General features: G+C 44.3%; 1 protein-coding gene across 2 annotated transcripts in view; it reads left to right on the top strand.

Annotated features, from left to right (window-relative positions):
* Positions 1–5,255: 5,255 nt before the first annotated feature.
* LOC143930378 (uncharacterized) overlaps positions 5,256–8,463 on the top strand; it is a 121,814-nt gene continuing 118,606 nt past the window's right edge. Inside the window, exon 1 of one of the 2 annotated variants that reach the window (XM_077454661.1) lies at positions 5,256–5,357. The gene's annotated coding sequence lies outside the window, so the exon portion shown is untranslated. The other variant, XM_077454660.1, reaches the window with a different exon arrangement.

Here is an 8,463-nt window from a genome sequence, read left to right as displayed (position 1 = left end):
AGTGTCGCAACCACTACCTCATTAATTTACTTTGCACAGTTCTTTACCTAGCCCCCTCTACAGTTATTGCGGAAGTTTGGTCAAAACGGGAAAAAAATAAATATATAGTATGCAATATAATATCCTTTGCAAAAACTCCATCCAACTATCCACTAGGGAGGGAAGGGGGGAAGGCACACGTCTCACCAAGCAGGAGATGCTAATGTATTCTATACCTTCCAAAGTTTAACTGAGACCATAGTCCCCAACCTTCACCTCTCCCCTTCCTCTCTCCCCACCAGGTTACCGCTGCCCGAGCTGATGCTTTAAGCGATGCGCTCCGCTGGTCCCAGCCGGTATCGATGATAATATCGTGCCTCCTTCGTGGCCCAAACCGGATCGTCCACAATCGCTGAACGTCAGCCTGGGTCCGCGGGGAGAGACGACGAGCCCCTTCCCGCTTGTCCTCGTGTATCCTCGGACTCCTTCGGCTGGCTGCTCAAGATCTCGCGATAGCCCGAGCCAGCCGCGGGACCTCACTCGGGTGCTCTCGGCTCCCTCCGACGGGATGGATAGTAGTAGTCGCCTGCAGTCACTCCCGGGGTCTCGAAGCAATATAGCGCGAGAGACAAGAGGTCAGCCAGGAAGATCAGCCAGAGGGTGTCCACTCAGGCCACACAGTCGGCATACATTTTCCAAATCACAGGGAGTGGGAGGAGGTAGCAGCTGAGAGCCTGGGCACTCACATCACACCCTCACTCACTCACGTTCCTTCATTCCCAATCTCATTGTTAAAGGGGAAAGCCTTGGCAGGGGTCTCTCCTTATCTAGAACGCAATGATCCTTTGCTGCCTTATGTAGCTAAGTTTTTGTCATCACTTCAGACCGTTTTTGATACACCTGGCAGGGTTTCAACTGCCCGAAGACTTACTTCTTACTTACTTCTGGACATAGAGCAAGGTACCAGAACTGTCACACAATATGCTATAGAGTTTCGTACTCTGGCTGCTGAGACTAAATGGGATGCTGGTGCTCTTTGTGCAGGCTAAAAAGGTTCAGGATCCTGACTCACAGGTGATTGGCTTCTTCCCTTAAAGATGAACTGGTGTATAAGGATCTTCCAGATGACCTTAAAAAGTTCAAAGAGCTGTGTGTCCGTCTGGATGTCTGCTACCATAAAAGTTGAATCGCAGGCTACCTCTGCCAGTGTATCAATTGACTCCTAACTTCCAAACACTGCCCAAGAGCAAACATGGACCATCTGTTGAATCCATGATACCTATAGAGTCCATGGATGTCAGCCCTCTCCACCTAACTGAAACAGTGTGACAAATGAGACACTCATTGGGCCTATGTCTGTATTGTGGACTGATAGGACACATAGTTACATAGTTAGTAAGGCTGAATAAAGACACCAGTCCATCCAGTTCAACCTGAGTGAGTGTCTACAATTGTCCCTATCCCTGTACATTGCACGCTCACATCGGTCCCTACCTTCAAGGAGCCCACAATGTTATTATCCGCTTGCCCTACCAGACCAGTAAAAAGGGAGGGTCTAAGCCTTCCATTTAGTCTCAAACTCTCTATCCTGTGAGGCTTTTGTGGATTCTGGAGTAACAGGTATATTCCTGGATCAGACTTTTGCCAGGAAAAACAACATTCCTTTGTTCCCAAACCCAAGGACCTTGAACATCACCACTCTGAATAGACAACCTTTAGGGAAAGGCATAGTGGAATTCAAGACTACCACAGTCACCCTACAGGTTGGTGCCCTCCAGAAGGAGGAAATTATTCTATCACTTATTGACTCTCCATTCCTGCCTATAATACTTGGATTTCCATGGTTGCAACAATACAACCCTTCATTTTATTGGGGAAATTAACCTCCTGAGGTACATAACTGTGAATAGAATGGTGTACTTATATATAAAAGAAAGCAGAGGTACTACCCCCACACCGCTTTTTTGACTGTGCAATTAACCTGATTCCAGTGGGCCTCTTCTGAAGGGAAAGATATACCCATTGTCACAGCCAAAACAGAAGTCAGTGGATGAACACATTCAGGACAACTTAGACAGAGGATTTATCCGCCTCTCTTCTTCTTCTCTGGTAGGGGCAGGATTCTTCTTTGTTGAAAAAAGATGGTAGACTCCATCCATGCATGGACTATTGAGGTTTAAACCAAATCGCCTTATCCTTGAATTGTTTGACATTCTTAAAGGAACGATAGTCTTCACTAAGCTTGACCTGTGAAGGGCCTATAACCTGATCAGCATAAGAGAGGGGGATAAGTGGAAGACAGCATTCAATACCCGCAATGAACATTACGAATATCTAGTGTGTGCGTGTGTCTGTGTGTGGGGGGCTGGGGTTAGCTCAATAGGGATCACCACTTTCCCTGGCAAAAGGGTAATCCAAACGGTAGGTTTTCTTAAAATCTGACTTATAGCCAGTTTTATTTTTAAAAAGGTTGCATGAAAATCAAATAAACAAAACAGAAAACAATAATGCAGGCTAAAAAGGTTCAGGATCCTGACTCACAGGTGACTGGCTTCTCCCATTCACCCACAAAACAAAGATAATGCAAACCTTTTTCTGTCTTTCGCAAAGCAGACATCACACAAAGAGCACTCTCTCAGGGTTTGGCTTCTTGAGTCCCAGACCAAGAGCAATTCTTTGCTCCAGTCTTGTTTTATTTATACCACCTGTTGGTGGACACAAATGGACCAAAACATCTGGTCCGAAACCAACCCTGCCAAGGTGGCTGGTAAAACCTTAGTTCCACCTTAGTTTCCCGCAAATGAACGCATGCGAGGTGAAACATAACGCCCATCAATCACCTCGCCTTCCATAATGTCACACTATTTATGTCTTTCGGGCTCCGCAATGCTCCAGGAGTCTTCCAGTGTTTCATGAAAGAGGTGTTCCATGGCTTCAGAAACAAGTTTGTAATAACCTATCTGGATGATATCTTCCATGTTCCCTCAGGTCTGAGAGAACCTTCTGGTCATCTGTGCTTATCCCCTATTCTCAGGAAAGCAGTACTTCTTTGGGCTCATGATGGATTGTTGTCTGGCTACCCTGGCATCACTATCAACTTAAAGACTTTGGAGGGTCATGTTTGGTTGCCTGGGATGAAGGAGGATGCTTCGGATTATGTAGCTGCCTGTCCAACTTGTGCTGCTAATAAGACTCCTTGCACATTACCCACTGGTCTGCTACAACCATTCACCACACCTCGACAGCCTTGGACCCATCTGACCATGGACTTTATCACAGACCTACCCAAATCTGCTGGAAACACTACAATTTTGGTTGCAAATTCTAAAATGACTTACCGTACCTTGTGCTTCTTACTGGACTACCTACAACCAAAGCACTTATTCCCTCTTTCTATCCCATATTGTAAAACATCATGGGATACCTACATACATCGTGTCTTATCGGGGTTCCCAGTTCATTTCCCAATTCTGGAGAGATTTATATCAAAAGTTTTGGTTAACAGTATCCTTCTCAACCTCACACCACCCACAGACTGATGGTCAAATTGAACGTATGAATCAGACTCTTGAGACCTACCTTTGGCACTATGTTAATTCATTACAGGCTAATTGGTCTGAATATTTGCCTTCAGCTTAGCTTTCCGTCAACTCCTGTTGGCATAGTGCCCTTCAAACCACACCTTTTTATGCAGCTCTAGGCTGTCACCCTTGTATTTTTCCCACACTGCAACCTCCTCCTGGTGTACCCACAGCAAACCTATGAGAAAAATACATCTTACTGCTCTGGAGAAAGATTTGTCAGCTTCTACAAAAAGAAGCAGGTTAATATAGCTCTGTCTTGATAAACGAAGGTGCCATATACCTCCATATGCAGTGGGAGACAGAGTATGCCTATCTGCTAAGTATGTGACACTGAAGCAACCTTTTTTCAAGTTGGGCCCTCAATACAGGATCATTTCTCGAACTGGGCCAGTCTCTTACCACCTGAAGTTGCCCCCTTCTCTCTGGATACATCCAATTTTCCACATTTCTCCGGTACTCAAGACCTCAACAACTACCTTCTCCTGTTCTCGTGGATAGGCGGCACAAGTATGAGGCATCTAAAGTCCTGGATTCAAGAAGGAGGGTCAGTTGGTGAAAATGATCTGATAGGTTCCTATATCCTATGTACAGTATATTAAAAATAAAGGGTGGTCTCTATGTATTAAGAAACATTGAGCTATCTATCAGCTGAATTGTTTTGATTGTAGGTAGGTTTATCTGATGTTCAATAAAATATTTTTGTAATTTCTTAATATTTCTTGGTTTAATTGGTGCCTAAAAAATCCCAGTCCGAGTTCACCACTTTCCTTAAAGAGGAAGTAAACCCTGATGAGTTTACTTCCTCTTTCATTCCCTGCAAAGGCAAAGCATAATGGACTACTATGCATCGCATATTAGCCCATTATGTGTCACTTACCTGACACAGGAGCCAGCGAAGTCACCGCTGTCCCCTGTAATCCGGCACATCCATCTTCTCGGTGGGGTCTCGCAGCTCCGGAGCTGTCATTCAGCGAAGCCGCGATTACGTCACTCCCGCGCATGCGCACGGGAGCCGAGACGCGCGGCATTGCGCAGCATCTTCGTCATCGACGATGCCATGCTCAATGCGCCCGTCTTCGGGCAAATATCTCCTAAACCGTATAGGTTTGGGAGATATTTCTTGGACCTACAGGTAAGCCTTAATCTAGGCTTACCTGTAGGTCAAAGTGGTTTGTAAGGGTTTACAACCACTTTAAGCAGTATCAAGGATGTGGCACCTTGGCATTGGTCAGACTAATTTTTATAATGGCATGCCAAAAAACTAAATATGGTGGATCAATCAGAAATGTATTAATTTATTAGTTGCTAAAATACCAACAAATTTTGTTATGCCATAAAGTGTCTAAAATGTGGTGGTATTTTTACAGGCCTTACCCTCCCCATTCGATCCAAACAAAGTTTTGGCTGCTGTTGCACTTTTAATATTGTTTCTGTACAAGAAACCTATATGGTGTCAACAAACATAACCCCAAACATGTCTCAGTGTCCATGTCTCTTTCTGAATTATAGACCAATTTGTTCTTCTTTGGTTTCACAATAGAAAGGTTGCACAATCAGCATTTCCTGGTTCACTCCTGAAAGTTATGAAAGCAGTGGAATTTTTTTTTTATGTAACTAGATATGTAACAGGGTTCAATCCCATTAAGAGTTAAATGAATACCAAGAGGCCATAAAATTGCAACTCTCATAATCAATAGACACAATTCCCATCCGGAGAACTTCAGACTAGTGCTATTTTCAGAAAGAGAGTCTAAAGGTTCAACCCAGAGCCCGCTCTAATCTTCCTGTTAACAGGTAACATCTAAATTCTGATATATACTTTCCTAACAAACTCTTTACAACAGATCTCTCAAAAGGGATTAGAGAGCATACTTCAGATTTGTGTGACTGGCAGTTGGTTGAATCCCCCATTAATTTAATGAGGTCTCCTGCAGTTCCGAGCTCCAGCTCTCAATTCTAGTGATTACGAAGGGTTCCCACTCATACTATTGATCATCTTAATGCCAATGTGAAGAGTGCAACAGCGGGAAGTTCTCATTGGTGGATTCCTTCAAAGATATAAAAAGGAGGATTCAATTCTGAAGGGTTCAACTATAGCATAATCATTTTTTTGGTGGACATATCCTTTAAGAGCTTGCATTCGATTGCACAGAGCAGGTAAGTATAGAGATGTTTGTTACCTTTTCAATCACTTTAATAATGTAATTATGATTAATGAGCTGTATTATTTGTATTTTTTGTAAGTGGCTGGAGTTCGACTCAAAGCTGCATTTTTATATCAGCGTAAAGATCAGCTTTAAACATTTCATAGCACTGGTTCACACTGGAGCATTTTGGCATGCGATTTGACATGTCAAATCGGAGGCAATTGCCATCAATGGCACCATCCTAATCGGTGCGACACCAAATCTGCGGCGCTGCACCCATTTCAAAAAGTAGTTTCTGTACTACTTTTTGCGATTTCCATTGACATCTGTGCAGTAACCTGCACAGATGTCTCTGAAATCGCGACCCCAAATTGGGACTGACATGCAGGAGTGAAATGGTGTTCAGCTGAACTCGCACGGCTTCATTCCTGCAGCTCAGTGTGAATCTGGACTAAATATTAATACACAACTACTTTTTTTAAATTTGTCAAAATAAAAATAAACTGTAGATAAAAAGGAAGCACACTGCATAGAAGATGACCTAAAACTCTGGACAGAGATTAAAAAAAAATCTATATAGTTACCGTATATATCAATTAAAAACAATTAGATGTATTTTTAGTTGCAGCTAGTGTTAGTATATGATTTTTTCTTGATATTAGACTCTTGTAATTCTTTGTACAGTGGAATTGGGATTGAAAAGGACAATACTCTGAACCAGTCAGCACGCACATATGCTAACATTCAGGCATGAGTGACATTAAATAATTGAAACGTTAACTTTAATATAGTTTTTTGGCACAATTCATTGTAGTCAATTGGGAAGAGTAAATTAAACCCTAACTTTAGGGTGCGGTGTCGTCCTCCACTCTCCAGCCCCCCATGGCTATGGTAAGACAGATGCAAACTCCACCTTACCACTACTACTCCCTTTACTTGTTATACCGATAGTAAATAATGCAAAGACACAATTTTTGGAATTTAATTGGCCGTACCGGCCATTTATTAACAAATAACCATGAAACACATGATCTCACAGATAACTATTAACCACTTCCGGACTGCCCACCGTCGTTATAGGTTGGTACTTTGAAGAGGAATAACATTGTTATGGCAGCAGTTAGCTGCAATAAGCCTGGTATCCTCTTCTTCAGAGGGCAGTCCACTTCAAAATATAAGTGGTCTCTGTGGCTAATTCGCTGTGAGATCACTTTTATCGTCAGCGGGAGAGGGGCCCCCCACTCCCTCCACCGCTTACCGGAGCAGTCGGTAGCGGTGGAGGCGATCGGATGTTGTCCCTTGTGTGACATGGAGACGAGTGAGGGGAAGATGGCCCATACCCAACTCCATATCATTGCAGGGCGGAAGCAACGTCAAAACTTATTTTCCGCCTATAGCTCTTAAAGGGCCTTTTTTTGTATTTTTTTAAATGACACGTGAGTATTATCCGCATATGAAAATGGTGTTCAAACCACACATGTGAGGTATCGCCGTGATCGGTAGAGTGAGTCCAATAATTCTAGCCCTAGACCTCCTCTGTAGCACAAAACATGCAATCTGTAGAATTTTTTAAACATTGCCTATGGAGATTTTTCAGGGCAAAAGTTTGACGCCATTCCACGAGCGGCCGCAATTATGAAATGTGACATGTTGGTTATCGCTTTACTCGGCGTAACATTATCTTTCACAATATAAAAAATATGGGCTAACTTTACTGTTGTCTTATTATTTAATTCAAAAAAGTGTATTTCTTGATCATACATCACGGGACACAGGAGCTTCATTGCATAGTGGGTTATATAGGCACCTCTGGTGATTGGACACTGGTTAACCCCAATTAAGGAGAATTCCTCCCCTATATAACCCCTCCCATATGGGAGGCACCTCAGTTTTTTCGCCAGTGTCTATGGTGGTTGGTCACGTAAAACATGTGCTATGAAGAAAACTCTGTGCAGGTCCCTGCGGGGGCCTAAGGGCTACAACAAACCGGATCCATATCTCGGGCCGATATTTGACTCCCAAGATGATATGGTACCCGGGGCTCGTCAGCCGAAGAAACGAGGTTTGGCCTGTAAGTCCTCTCCTATTGGAAGACTGGGCTCTGGGAAAACCAGACTTGGTGTACTGTTTACAGTACACAGAGCGCACGAAAGTTTCTGGCAGAGTCTTTTACATGGTCCAGGTAGGAGGCTCTTCTGAGAAAGAGCCCCAGATAAACCTGAACGTTGGCTAACACTGCCCGCCGTGATGGGTGAAGGCTGGAATCTGTCTGTTTCAGCAATTCCTGCGGCGAGGACATATGATGGATTTCTTCATTTTGAGTAGTTGTATGTCATACCTGGTTTCCACCACTAGAGGGAGTAAGAGCAGCCTGATGCATACTTACATGCCTTTCAGTACACACGCTCAGTGAAGCCTGGTTCTCCAGCTGTCTCACGTCTCCACTGCAATCCCTGCCACAATAGAGGTAATACAGGGGTCCCACGTAGTCTGGGGGTCCCACGCAGCCCCGATGGAGTTTCCCTTTCCCCCCCTGGATTCCGCGGTCCTCATGCACGAGCGCCGGGCACGCTCCCGGCCTAATGGAGGAGGGGGGAGTGTGGTTGTGAGCCGTGCACATCAGTGTGCACGGCGCTGTACTGCGCAGGCGCCAGGCGGCAGTTTTAAAAAGCCCAGAGTGTCAGGGGGCTGTAAGTGGAGACACAGGAGCTGTGGGCAGTAAGCATCCCAGGGGATTGGATCCAGGCAAACCT

The sequence above is a fragment of the Lithobates pipiens genome, unplaced genomic scaffold (genome assembly GCF_037356315.1).
Source record: "Lithobates pipiens isolate NorthernLeopardFrog02 unplaced genomic scaffold, aLitPip1_a1.2 Scaffold_25, whole genome shotgun sequence".
Lineage (NCBI taxonomy): Eukaryota > Metazoa > Chordata > Amphibia > Anura > Ranidae > Lithobates > Lithobates pipiens.
This window is presented reverse-complemented; position numbering and strand designations above follow the sequence as displayed.